We start from the raw sequence: 13,753 nt of genomic DNA, 5'->3' as shown, positions 1-13,753 counted from the left end.
CAGGCAGGAGCAGTAGAGACCGGAGTCTTCTGGGAATATTGGGATGATGTGGGCGTTGTCCGTCTGCCCCAAGTCATTACTTCGCAGAGAGGTCGGCTTGTGGCTTCTCTCTTCACAGGAGCAGCCGTGGGGCTCCAAAGAAAGCATTCTTTCAGGATCTCGCCAAACTTTTGACAACAGCCAGTGGATCGGCTGGAGGAGCGCCCGCCTCCTCTGTCTTATGATTGGTTGTTAGGCCTCGTGGGGCGCGGTCCCCCTGTGGCTGGTTGGCTAATAGATGGCGCAGCGGGCCAATTAGCTTGAGTGAGACAGCGGGTGTTTCTGGGAGCTGTGGTCCGCAGGGCTGCCTCGCTTCCGGGTGGGAGCCACTGGCGCCGCGGTGGGAAGGTGCAGAGCATTCAGGCCAGCCCCGCGCGGCACACGACTGTTGTGTCTGGTGGCTGCTGGTTGGGAGGCCCCGGAAGCACTTCTCCTCCCCTAGGCTGGAGGGTACTAGGAGGTCGCAGGTGCTGAGCTGCCAGGGCCTTTGGGCTGTGCTGAAGGGAAAAGCGCAGCCACTGTCGGGAGCGTGTGCTGCGGAGGTGGTTGCCGCCGTGATGTTCGCTCCGCCTGGCCCCTGCCGGGGATGCAGCCAACCAACCCTCAACAGTCGGCGGCGTTTCAGTCTCTGGCCCGGCGCGGTGCTGAGCACCACTGAGCCCTCATCGTAGGGCACCGAGTTCCGGACTCCTGCAGCCGCTTGTCCAGACCCCTCCTGCCTTAGCACGGAGCTCCCTTAATTGCTCCAAACAGCCCAGACCGGCGCCTTTTTTGGATGATTTAAAACGGGGCCAATCCGTTGCCAGCGATTGGCTGGCAGTGGGCACATGACCTTGTACGGGCCAGGGAGAAGTAAGCGAGGTCTGTTGAGGCAGAGTTTTGGGAAAGATTTTTCTTCTAGATAAAAAGGGAGGTGGATGGGTGGGGGCTGTTTTCTTCCTGTTGTCGTTGCCCAGTGTAAGTTTCCTGGAGCTGCGGCAGCCTTTTTGTCACCGTGAGGGCAGCTAGGGGGAACCCTAGGAAAGCAGGAAAGCCCCTAGAGCCAGAACAGCCTGAGCCTCTGAACCAACCCACAACTGACTACCGGTCACTTCGTCGTGTGTCTGTGATGTGAGTCCATCATTCTGCAGTTGAAGGTATCCTTTGCACAAAGCCCTGTTCTTAGCCATTATAGTGAAACGCATGAATCGCTCTTCGGGCTATTTGCTGCATGATCCTCAGCAAATTAAATAGTTAATCTCACTCAGTTTACTCATTTATAAAGGATAGGATAATAAAGCATAGAGATTGTGAGGATTACATGAGGCATTTACCTAGAAGATGCTTAGAACAATGCTGGACACAAACTAAGTACTCAACAAATGTTATATTTCTCCTACTAGTTAGTACTCCTAGGACTAATTGTGCCACCACTGATTCACAGCCCCTTATCAAAAACCTTTCAGGCCGGATGTGTTTGTGAAATTCAGAATTTTTTGAATGTTTAAAAAAGGTGAGATATATTGTATACCCCCATAGTCCAACAATGTTTCTATAGCAGAAATGTGTGAGTCTTCACAAATATTCACCCTAAGTGGGATATATAAAGGTTGTAAAAAGGGCCAGGCACAGTAGCTTATGCTTGTAATCTTAGTACTTTGGAAGGCCAAAGTGGGAGGATTGCTTGAACCCAGGAGTTTGAGACCAACCTCGGCAACATAGAAGACCCCGTCACTACAAAATAAAAATAAAAATAAAAATAAATTAGCTGGGCACTATGGTTCCCACCTGTAGTCCCAGCTACTCAGAAGGCTGAGATGGGAAGATAGATTGCTTAGGCCTGGAAGGTTGAGGCTGCAGTGGTTCCAGCCTGGGTAATAGAGTGAGACCCTGTCTCAAATAAAATAAATACAATAAATAAATAAAGGTTGTAAATAGTCTCATATCAGTTCAAATGAGTTCACTCCAAGCGTGGGGAAAAACTAACTTGGAGGACTTTCTGCATTTCAGAATTGAAAATAAGGTACGTCGTAGGCCTCTAAAAACGTTTGTCTTGCAGTTTAGATTAGATGACTTGCTTTGTTACCCTTTTTTGGTATCACTGGCCTTTGTACTTATGGCTACTTTTCAGATGTGTATAAGAACAAAATTTCAACAAATTTAGTTTCAAAGATCTGATTGGCTTTTATTAGCATTGCATGCACCAGGCAGTCTACAAGACAGAAAAGTGCTCCAGTGAGGACCGAGTGGGTGAGTTTGACAGGCAGAAAAAAGTGGAGGAAAGCAGGAAGAATGAACAAATAGCAGAACAGTCATTTCAGTCATTTCAGGATTACTTCCCTTATAGAGGTGCAAACAAAATCTTGGCTTTATGTAATTTCTTTCATCTCTCTCCTGATTTCTCAGAAGATCTTACAAGTAAGCAACCCAGGTTTCAGTGTGGTGGCATGGATCCTTAGCATTAGTGACTCCAGTTTTGGCCTGCTGTCTTTCTTAAATGGATGCATGAGGCGACTATTTGGTAATGGGGAGGACTACTTAGCCTAGGAATGAGATACAGCAATAGGTATATTCAGAAAGATGCAGTTTAGCTTAGCACACTATTTTCCAAGCATCAGTCATGGGTACTAACTGCAAGGTGTATGCTAAACTTCTCCTATTATTTACATAGTACATTTATTTAAATTCTCAATATCTTAAGTTTGAAAAATTTTAAGAATAATATGTAACATCTATAAAATGATGGTTTGAATGCTCACTACTTTAGTATGTTAAATAGATTAATTATTAGAAGAAAATATGGGAGCCCAGGCACAGTGACTCATGCCTGTAATCCCAGCACTTTGGAAGGCCAAGACGGGCAGATTGCCTGAGGCCAGGAGTTCGAGACCAGCTGGCCAACATGGCAAAACCCTGTCTCTACTAAAAATACAAAAATTAGCCAGGCATGGTGGCGCATGTCTGTAATCCTAGCTTTTTGGGAGGCTGACGCATGAAAATTGCTTAAACCCCAGAGGCGTACGTTGCAGTGAGTCAAGATCACGCCACTGCACTCCAGCTTAGCTGACAAAACAAAACTCTGTCTCAAAAAAAAAAGAAAGAAAAAAATTGGCTGGGTGCGGTGGCTCACGCCTGTAATCCCAGCACTTTGGGAGGCTGAGGCGGGTGGATCACGAGGTCAGGAGATCAAGACCAGCCTGGCCACCATGATGAAACCCTGTCTCTACTAAAAATACAAAAAATTAGCCAGGTGTGGTGGCACGCACCTGTAGTCCTAGCTACTTGGAAGGCTGAGGCAGGAGAATCGCTTGAACCTGGGAGGCAGAGGTTGCAGTGAGCTGAGACTGCACCACTCCACTCCAGCCTGGGTGACAGAGCGAGACTCCGTCTCAAAAAAAAAAAAAAAAGAAAATATGGGAAAGCTTCATGATACTGATTTCCTGCATATGACACCAAAAGTATAGTCAATAAAAGAAAAAAAAATAGATAATTTGGAACTATATCAAAATTTAAAATTTTATACATCAAAGGACACTATTAATCCAGTGAAAAGGCAACCCAGGAAATGGAGAAAATATTTTCAAATCGCATATCTGATAAGGAGTTAATATCCAGATTATATAAAGAATGCCTGGCTGGGTGCGGTGGCTCATGCCCAAGAGTTCAAGACCAGCATAGGCAACAAAGCAAAACCCCATCTCTAAAAATAAAATAACTGTTTCTCATGGCCAGGCATGGTGACGCATACCTGTAACCCCAGCAGTTTGAGAGGCATAGGTGGGGAGATCACTTGAACTCTGGAGTTCTAGGCCAGCCTGGGCAACATAGGGAGAGCCAGGTTTCTACAAAAGAGAGAGATATATATTTTTTAATATATATATTATATATATTTTTTAAATATATATTTTATATATTTTATATATATATTTTATATTTATATATATTTTATATATATATTTTTTTTGTATGTATATATATTAGCCTGGCATGGTGGCATGCACCTGTAGTCCCAGCTACTCAGAAGCCTGTGGTGGGAGGATCACTTGAGCCCAGGAGGTCAAGGCTGCGGTGAGTCATGATCATGCCACTGCACTCCAGCTGGGGTGACACAACAAGATCCTGCCTTAAATAAATAAATAAATAAAAACCTGTTTATGCACCACTTACTGTCATCTTGCACACCGCCTTCAAGGGAAGTCTCTCTCAGGTGGAGGGTGATTTGAGTTCAGTCCCACCCTGCCAGTTTCCAGCACCTGGACAAAGCTGCTTGAACCTCTAAGTCTCCTTCCACTTTTTGGTGCATAAAATTGGAATAGGAAAACCTGGCACGGTGGCACATACCTGTAGTCCCAGCTACTCGGGAGGCTGAGGCAGGAGGGTTGCTTGAGGTCAAGAGTTTGAGGCTACAGTGTGCTATGGTGTAACCTGTGAATGGCCACTGCATTCTAGCCTGGAGAACATAGGGAGACCTTGTCTAAAAACTAGAGAAATAAAATTAAGAATTGGGATGCTAATAGTGTCTACCTCAGTGGAATACTTTTGGGTTTTTTGTTTTTTGTACTTTTTTTTTTCCCCGAGACGGAGTCTTGCTCTGTCACCCAGGTTGGAGTGCAGTGGTGTGATCTTGGCTCACTGCAACCTCCTCCTCCCGGATTCAAGCGATTCTCCTGCCTCAGCCTCCTGAGTAGATGGTATTACAGGCGCTTGCCACCACACCTGGCTAATTTTTGTATTCTTAGTAGAGATGGGGTTTCACCATGTTGGCCAGACTGGTCTCAAACTCTTGACCTCTTAATCCACCCACCTCAGCCTCCCAACCTGCCGGGACTACAGGCGTGAGCCACCGCACCCGGACACTTTGGAGTTTTAAGTGAGATGCTGTCTGTGACTGTGGGGTGGTGAGCACTGTGTCTGGTAAGCTCTCAACTAATGGTAGCTGGTGTGACTGCCTCTAATTTTTCTCCAACTGAGCACGTAGCCTTTCCCCTTCCTGGATCACATAGAGTTCAGGAAGTTTCCAGAGACGTTTGACTTGGTAATGGCTCTTGTACTCAACTGACGAGTGTTTGTTTCTGAGCCTCAGTTCCCTCATCTATAAAATAGGAATAACATAGACTGCTCCTGTCGCTTGCCTTCTAGAGAAGTCAGAGCTTCCAAGAGTGGCTGCTGATTTGCCAATGAACACACTCATCTTGGCCATGCCAAGGGGTATCTGTGTGTGTGGTGGGGCTAGGCCAAGGAGCAGTTCAATTCAACTGTTGCAACGCCATTACTTCCGTTCTTCCATTTACCCAGTCTTCCCCCTTTCAAACTCCCATGACGTCTTTTAAAAAGCACCGTGTCTGCTCATCTTACTGAGATATACAAGATAACATGTAAAGCCTGTAGTAGGGAGCCTGGCATGGAGTAGGCATTTCAGAGGCACTGCTTCCATTCCCTGCTGCCCTCTTATTTAAACATTCCCAGCACTTCCTTGGGCACTAGAATAAGGTTAGTTTTTACCTTTGAAATTTACAGTTTCTTTAGATATTATAGTAACAATAATCGGTTATCGTCTTTACCTGGAAAGGCGTCCCCGTTGGATTAGTCTATTTTGTACTGCTGTAAAGGAATAACTGAGGCTGGGTATTTACAAAGCAGAGTTTATTTGTCTCACGGTTCTACAGGCTGTCCACGAAGCATGGTGTCAGCATCTGCTTCCAGTGAGGCCTCAGGAAGCTTTCAATCATGGCAGAAGGCCAAGGGGCAGCGGGGTCTCACATGGCAAGAGAGGGAGGAGGAGGTGCCAGGCTCTTTAAACAATCAGCTCTTGCATGAACCCACAGAGCCAGAACTCACTCAGTACCTGGAGGACGACATGGAGACATTAACGAGAGATCCACCCCCATGATCCAAACTCGTCCCACTATGCCCACCTCCAGCACTGGTGGTCACAGTTCAACGTGAGATTTGGAGGGGACAAACATCCACACTGTCTCACCCCTCAACCCTCAACTGCACCTGGTTTGCTCCTGGTTTTCCAGATTTTGACTGAAATGTCCTCTTCCCAGCAAAGCCGTGTGGACCACCCAGGTTAAAGCAGCCACCTGGTGCTGGCCTGTGTAGCCCAATTCCAGTTCTCCAGGGGTGCTCATCACTCTGTGGCAGTTTCTCTGCCTACGGAGGGTCTCCCGCTTTGCTGTCTCTCATCTCTCCTGTCTAGACTCGGTCTTTAGCCCTCTCCTCTCCCTGTGGACAGGGCAGCTGTACTAGCCTAAGAGGATTAGAACCTGAAGGATGCCCTTGTCCCTACAAGGGAAGTCACACATTTGTTTTGGTGAGGGTCATGGTTTTGTTCCAGTATCATTTTAGCTTAGGCTGCATTTTCTTTTATAAGACTCAGTTTAAGACTTTTCTACCTGCTCATAAAAATGAGATTAAAAAAAGAGAAAGACTTTTCTAAATGCAATCCTTATAACAATCCAGGAATACGTCATTAAAACAAAAAAGAAAGTAACAACCCACTATTTTTCAACTTTCTTTTCTTTTTTTTTTTTTTTTTTTTTTGACAGAGTTTTGCTCTTGTTGCTCAGGCTGGAGTGCAATGGTGCGATCTCAGCTCACCACAACCTCCGCCTACTGGGTTCAAGCAATTCCGCCTCAGCCTCCCGAGTAGCTAGGATTACAGGCATGCGCCACCATGCCTGGTTAATTTTGTATTTTTAGTAGAGATGGGATTTCTCCATGTTGGTCAGGCTGGTCTCGAACTTCTCCCCACCTCAGGTGATCCACCCACCTCGGCCTCCTAAAGTGCTGGGATTACAAGCGTGAGCCACCACACCTGGCCTCAACTTTCAAAATAATACCTCTACGTGCAGACTTGTGATCTAAGCCAGTGCCCTGAATTATTTTCTGACATTGTAAATGTGCTTTTTAAGGACGATAAAGAAACAGATAATTATTTAATATCAAAAGACTTTAGGCCAGGCGCAGTGGCTCATGCCTGTAATCCCAGCACTTTGGGAGGCTGAAGTGGGTGGATCACTTGAGGTCAGGAATTCGAGACCAGCCTGACCAACATGGTGAAACCCCATCTCTACTAAAAATAAAAATAAAAAAAATAGCCAGGTGTCATGGCGGGCACCTGTGATCCCAGCTGCTCAGGGGACTGAGGCATGAGCATCACTTGAACCTGGGAGGAGGAGGTTGCAGTGAGCCAAGATCTCACCCACCACTGCACTCCAGCCTGGGTGACAGAGTAAGACCCTGTCTCAAAAAAAAAAGAAAAAAAAAAAAGTCTTTATGACCAGTGCAAATTAGAGATCTATATGACACACTGTGTAATGTATATGCCCAAGTCCATCTCACAATGGTACTATAAACACACGCTGTATACAGAAGGTAAGAATTTTATAGTCTGTCATTTTGCATTTTCTTCATAGGTGCTGTTGATAAATAAAAATATTAATAAACCACAAATGTACCTTCCAAAGTCAATAGCTTTATGTTTGACTGGAAAGTACTGTCTCCCATCTTAACCTACCCCTGCTTCTAATAGCTTGACGATGTTTGTTAAATGCCACACACCAATGTCTTTTCTAAGTCATGCTTTGTTTCAACAATAGATTGAAATTTTACCGTGGTGTTTTATATTTCATCCTAAATTTTTTTATTTTCAAGTGTATGAAGTCACATTGGTTATGTCTGATAATCCATTTTGGACATGTATTTTCATATAAATTATAAGACATTTTTGCCTCTCAGTTCTCACAACATAGTAAGGAAAAAAAAAACCCAGCATGTGGCAATATGACTGATGCCATGTTAGTGTGTGGTTGGAAATAATAAAGATTATAAATGACTCCATAGGTGTAGAAAATAAGGGGAGAAGACTTATTGGGGAGAAGTAAAAAAGCTTGTTTTCTTTATGCATAGCAGAAAGAAGGCACCATGACTGATATATTACTATTCACCTTCTTTTTATTTCTAAGGGGGTTTTTATTAACCCCTTTTTATCAATCAAAATAAATTGATTGCCAGTGAATGCAATATTTTCTGACTATTTGAAATTATACAATGAAAGCAAAGACATGTAAACTCACATACTACATTTGCTGACAAACAAAAGACAACCTTCCCCCCCTCCAAAAGGATTGCTAAATAGTTAAAGATTGTTACAGCTATCTCTTAAAAAAAGAACATTTTAGGCCAGGCATGGTGGTTCTCACCTGTAATCCCAGCACTTTGAGAGGCCAAAGCAGAGGATCTTTTTAGCCCAGGAGTTGGAGACCAGCCTTGGAAACATAGGGAGACCCCAATCTCTATGAAAAATGAAAATAAAAGTGTCTGGGTGTGGTGGCACACGACTGTGGTCCCAGCTACTCGGGAGGCTGAGGCAGAGGATCCCTTGAGCCTGGGTGGTCTAGGATGCAGTGAGCCATGATCACACCACTGCACCCCAGCCTGGGTGAAAAAGCAAGACCCTTTTTCAAAGAAAAGAATATTTTATTTAAGGATAGGATTAGGCTTTGGGATTCCTTTGGAATTCAACTTCATCCAGCTGTGTTAGTGGTCATATAGTCATTAAATAACAGAATACTGTTATTCAATAAATATTTCCCATCATAAAAAGACATGTTTCTTTATGGCAAATACAGTTATGACCAATCTCAGTCCTGGGCAAGGAATTATATACTTACCTGATTCAAGAAGGGAGAAAACAGGGTGGTCAGGAATACATCTGTGATTCATTCCCTCAAGAGGCAGTCCGGTGACATGGTTTGGCTGTGTCCCCACCCAAATCTCTTCTTGAATTGTAGCTCCCATAATTCCCACGTGTTGTGGGAGGTAATTGAGTCACGGGGGTGGGTTTTTCTTGTGCTGTTCTCCTGATAGTGAGAAATCTCATGAGATCTGATGGTTTTATAAAGGGGAGTTCCTTGCATAAGCTCCTTGCCTGCCTCCATGTGAGACACGACTTTGCTCCTTCTTTGACTTCTGCCATAATTGTGAGGCCTCCCCAGCCATATGGAACTGTGAGTCCATTAAACCTCTTTCCTTTATAAATTACCCATCTTGGGTATGTCTTTTATTTTTGAGACAGAGTTTCACTCTTATTGCCCAGGCTGGAGTGCGATGGCACGATCTCAGCTCACCGCAACCTCTGTCTCCCAGATTCAAGCGATTCTCCTGCCTCAGCTTCCCAAGTAGCTGGGATTACAGGCATGCACCACCACACCTGGTTAATTTTGTATTTTTAGTAGAGATGGGGTTTCTCCATGTTGGTCAGGCTGGTCTCAAACTCCCCACCTCAGGTGATCCACCCGCCTCGGCCTCCCAAAGTGCTGGGATTATAGGCGTGAGTCATCGCGCCGGGCCAGTATGTCTTTATTAGCAGCATGAAAACTGACTAATACATCTGGTCACTCTTAGCATAGTGACATAGAATGTGCACAAACTAAAAAATAAGGGTTTCAACCTAACTGGTGAGAGCATTCCTCTTGGTGTTCTCCAGGAGGAAGGCCAGAGTTTGGGACAACAGAAATAAAACAGTGGCTTTGAAAATGGGGCCAAACTGTGCTCCCCCGTGGAGGGGCTGAGGAGGAGGGAGCGGGGCACTGAGCCCTCTGTTCATTCGGCCTTTGGGCTCTCTGCCTCCCACCATCAGCCCTCAGGGCAGCTGCTGCTCACTGGCCACCTGGCTGCTGATGGGCTTGGTGACCGGCAGAGCTGCCCTGTTGTGTCTGTGCAGTCAGCCAGACGTGGCTCAGCACAGATCTTTCCCTCGGTTTCATGGAGTAAAGGGTTCCTCAGTAGGGCCCCACACATCCGTCTCTCATCATAGGAGGGTAACTTTCTTCCTGCATCTCCTGTGCATCTCCTGTTTCCACTTCTTAGTCATTTCAACCAGCGGTGAACTGGAAAAAGAACATATATGTTATGGTGGGAAAGTATGAAAGTAATGTTGGCATGGAGTGTTTCAATGAGATGTTTCTTCTGATTAAAGCATATTTCACATGATGGGCAAGGAATAGATACGACCTCAGACGTAGGCTAATCATGGAGTCAACAGCAAGCTTCCACTTGACTCTTACAAAATTAGCTCCCTCACCAGAACATTCCCTCTGTATTCTTTTTTCTTTCTTTCCACATACCATCAGGGATTGGGCTTGCTTTCTACATACCATCAGGCAACTGGGGCCTATGCATCCTTTAAAAATTAGTGGTTTGTTTTTTCTTTTCTTTTTTGGTTTGTTCTAGAAGAAGAAATTTAAAGCCAGCCATTGTTTTACAGAAAAATCATTGTGCCATTGAAACCCAAAGTGTGCCATCCAGTCTGGAGGCCATGGGAACCATGAATCCTTTCAGAGTTTGAAGCAAATACAAAACTGTTCACGTCATCCTGGGTTATTTTATTGTTTCACCACCTTCCTGAAATGGAACTCGAACTTCATTTAGAGTAGCTGTCTGGCACGCTGGCACGGGGGCTCCCAGAGCTGAGCGAGCACGGGGTGCCATAAGAACCAGGCGTTCTGCCCCGACTGGCCCACCTCACTCTCGGCACAGGGAGGCATTTGTGGTGGGCCAGTGTCCATGCAGCCTCAGCCTGGACAACTCCAGAAGAACGCAAGAACACAAATTTAGATGATTAACAAAATAGTCTGTGTTCCATCTTCCTGCACTGGGGGGAAATGTCACTTGTTTTTTAGAGGAGAGAGAGAATGGGAAGGAAGCCACTGCAGGTGTGGCAGACATTGGAGGACTCGGGGCAAGTATAAAACTGCTGTGGCCACAGATTTAACTAAGTTTCAACCAAGTAGCTTTTCAGGTTAGGTGACATCTGCTACATGCTAGAACTAGCTATGGAGTCTGTGCTTTGGCCCCAGCTTGGAGCCCAGAACTATGAGCGTGTATCACCGAGTTGTGTTTGTAAGGGTTGTATGTATTTTTAGTGTTTCCTAGACCTTTCTACCCTGATTGCCTTCCACAGGTAGGAGCCGCTGACTGTACCTGGTGCCTGAGGCCACTCCAGTGGTCCCCTCTGGGAGGTGATGCTTCTGTGCAAAAGCAGCCTCTGAAAGAATGTCAAGGTCAGCGGAAGAGAGGGCACACGCCTTCCAAGGAGGTGGTGTGGGTTGGGACCCAGTGTCCTGGAAGGGACCTCCTTCAGGCGAGAACTCTTGAAGCCAGACAGCATGAAAGAACCTGAGTATAGAACTTCTCAGGTCTCTAAGGAATTACATCTGATTCTATAAGAATCAGAAGTTTGTTGGCCAGGTGCAGTGGCTCACACCCGTAATCCCAGCACTTGGAGAGGCTGAGGCAGGAAGATCACTTGAGCTCAGGAGTTGGAGACCAGCCTGGGCAACATAGTGAGACCTCATCTCTATTTAAAAAAATAAAATAAAAGTTTGTGACACCAAGGAAAGCTCCTCTGTGTCCTTAGTTTCTTAGATATGAAACGTGAACTACAAATAACTGCAGAAAATTAACTCCAACTGGACTTGGAGGATAAATACACATACACACACAATACTATTTACATATAAAACATTGTGACTCAAAAGGAGAGAAAATGCAGCTACATGTAAACATCCGTGGCAATTAGGTATACACCCTCAGTGACCAGCAAATAGCATTCAGTGTGTCTGGGGTGATCGCCGCAGGAACTGGGCCTTTGGTTAGTAACGATGCTTTGGAAGCGTGCATGCCAGTCATAACATGTGGAGGGCTCTTCCTCTCTCCCTCCCTGTGTTAACATGCTTTCATATGGCCAGCACGGTCTTGATAAATCTTGCAAGATCTCAAATAGCCTAGTGAAACGGGAAGAGAAGAAGAAGGTGTTAAAAGTTTGCAGGTCAGGGGAAAAGCATGTGTTTGGGGTGGGTCGGCGGAGCCTCCACAAATACAGCATCAGTTTGTGTGAATTCTCAGCTGTGGTTTCTCAGGTTGGATAAAGAAGCCGCCCAACAAAGGCTGCTGTTTCGCCCGCCTGAAGAGGCACTTATGCCACCTACAGCCTGGAATCTGGCACTACAATTCGCGCCCAACTCCCTGACTCATTCTAGGTGGGAGAGAGATTAGAATCTATGCAGGGAATGCAAAATGGGCAGGCAATTCCAAGGTGAGTTTTTCTTCCCTCCGGTAAACTGTAAACAATTAAAAACATGTTTGAAAATTATTTTAACTAAGTAATTTTTGGAGATTGCAGCAGCTGGGTTGGGATTTATGAACTACATTTCTTACAAATACATTTCTTCTAGAGAACGTCCCGTGGGACATAATGACTTTTCCCCCCTGCATAGCAGCCCCACAACTCAACCCCAGGCTAGACTGGGCTACTGGGTACACACTTGCCCGGACAGTCTCAGCTTCTTAGGGGAAACCAGATTACTGTGAAGCCATCAGATAAGACATACTTCTGAAAAGAAATGGAATGTATTTTTATTGGCAAAGCCAAGATGAAGTATGTCTTGAAATCTGTTTTACAAATAAACTTACACATAAATTGTCCATCCACTGCTTGGAAATCTTTTTTCATGTTTGAGGAGCTGTCAGAGGTCTCTAATAAACAGTGAGTCTTATTTAGTTTACTGGATATGTAATTCTTCTTTTCTTTGAAAATAATTATTTTTCAAGCAAGTGCAGCAAAAATACAACCAATAAAAATCTAGCTATGACAGCATAAACAACATTTATAGCACGCATATACACAGACTTCTTCCAATAAAAGCAGTTCCTGGCAAGAAAGGGAACAGAAAATTGGCTGATGTGTTCCCAGATAAGTTCTGGACTCCTAAGGGCTGAGGAAGAGTCCTCACAGCCCATCCCCAACTCCCCATCCCAGACCGGTCCTTGGTTAGGGTGAGGGAGGGGGGTCCCCATTGCCAGAGTGGCTTGGGCTAAGGAGAAGGGATGGGCTGCTCTCAACGTGGAGTCAGGGGAGACCCTTCCCAAGGACCATCCTTGGGGCCAGGAAGTCTGCTGGACAGAGGCTGAACCCCGCTGCAGGCTCCGGAGGAGCGGGTGGGAGACCGGCCACTGTTCAGGCTCCCCATTCTGGGTCCAGGCCAATTGTCCCCGCGGGAGGGCGGTGCCAGGGTGGGTGGCAGGGCTGGGGGTGGGGTAGGGATCAACTTCGGATAATCTGGTCCAGGCGTTCTGCTCTGGGTTGGGTCGACCCGGCTCGCGGGGAGGCTGTTTGTCCCGGGCCTTCCCATCCCGCGCCCAGGCGAGCAGCATTGGGGGTCGGCACGGGGCTGCTACCCGGGAGCCTGGGGTTGCAAGTTCTCAGCAGACGTGCGGGTGCTCATTTATGCTTTTTATAGTAGCTGGAGAAGATGTTATCGCAGCTTGAGAACAGAAATTAAAATATGTATCCTTCAGGTGCAAATCTACTGTACTTACAGTTTTACTGTTTCTCTGCAGGGGGGCTCCATTAATCTTGTAAGAGTGAAATTCCTAAGGAAATTAATTCCCTCCAGTTGGGGTTATTCTCAACTGGTCTTTGGGGGCGGAGTAATTGGAATTTAAGAGTCACTCTTAAAAGAAAGGAAACGTTGGCCATTTTACTCGAATAACAACACTTTTTAATATCAGGCTTTACTCTTTAAAACACCTTCGCCTCTCTCTCCCTGTACTTCTTGGTGTTTCTGGGCTTCCCTTGGTAGGGTTTACAAAGACCCTCATCAGGTGGGACCTCCCCTCCCAGTTTTCCTGAGGCTGACCCTGCATTCCTCTCCACATGGGTTATTTG

The 13,753-nt window shown here is 45.7% G+C and overlaps 1 long non-coding RNA gene across 1 annotated transcript; it reads left to right on the top strand.

Moving 5' to 3' along the window:
• Positions 1-26: 26 nt before the first annotated feature.
• On the top strand, positions 27-12,956 carry LOC103887832. The gene is made up of 3 exons (XR_002524515.2): positions 27-1,175; positions 10,988-12,121; positions 12,261-12,956. It is a non-coding gene; the product is annotated as an uncharacterized LOC103887832 (long non-coding RNA).
• The last annotated feature ends 797 nt before the right edge of the window (positions 12,957-13,753 follow it).

The sequence above is a fragment of the Papio anubis genome, chromosome 11 (genome assembly GCF_008728515.1).
Source record: "Papio anubis isolate 15944 chromosome 11, Panubis1.0, whole genome shotgun sequence".
Taxonomy (NCBI): domain Eukaryota; kingdom Metazoa; phylum Chordata; class Mammalia; order Primates; family Cercopithecidae; genus Papio; species Papio anubis.
The sequence above is the reverse complement of the archived record's forward strand: the minus strand, read 5'-3'. Positions and strand labels throughout refer to the sequence as shown.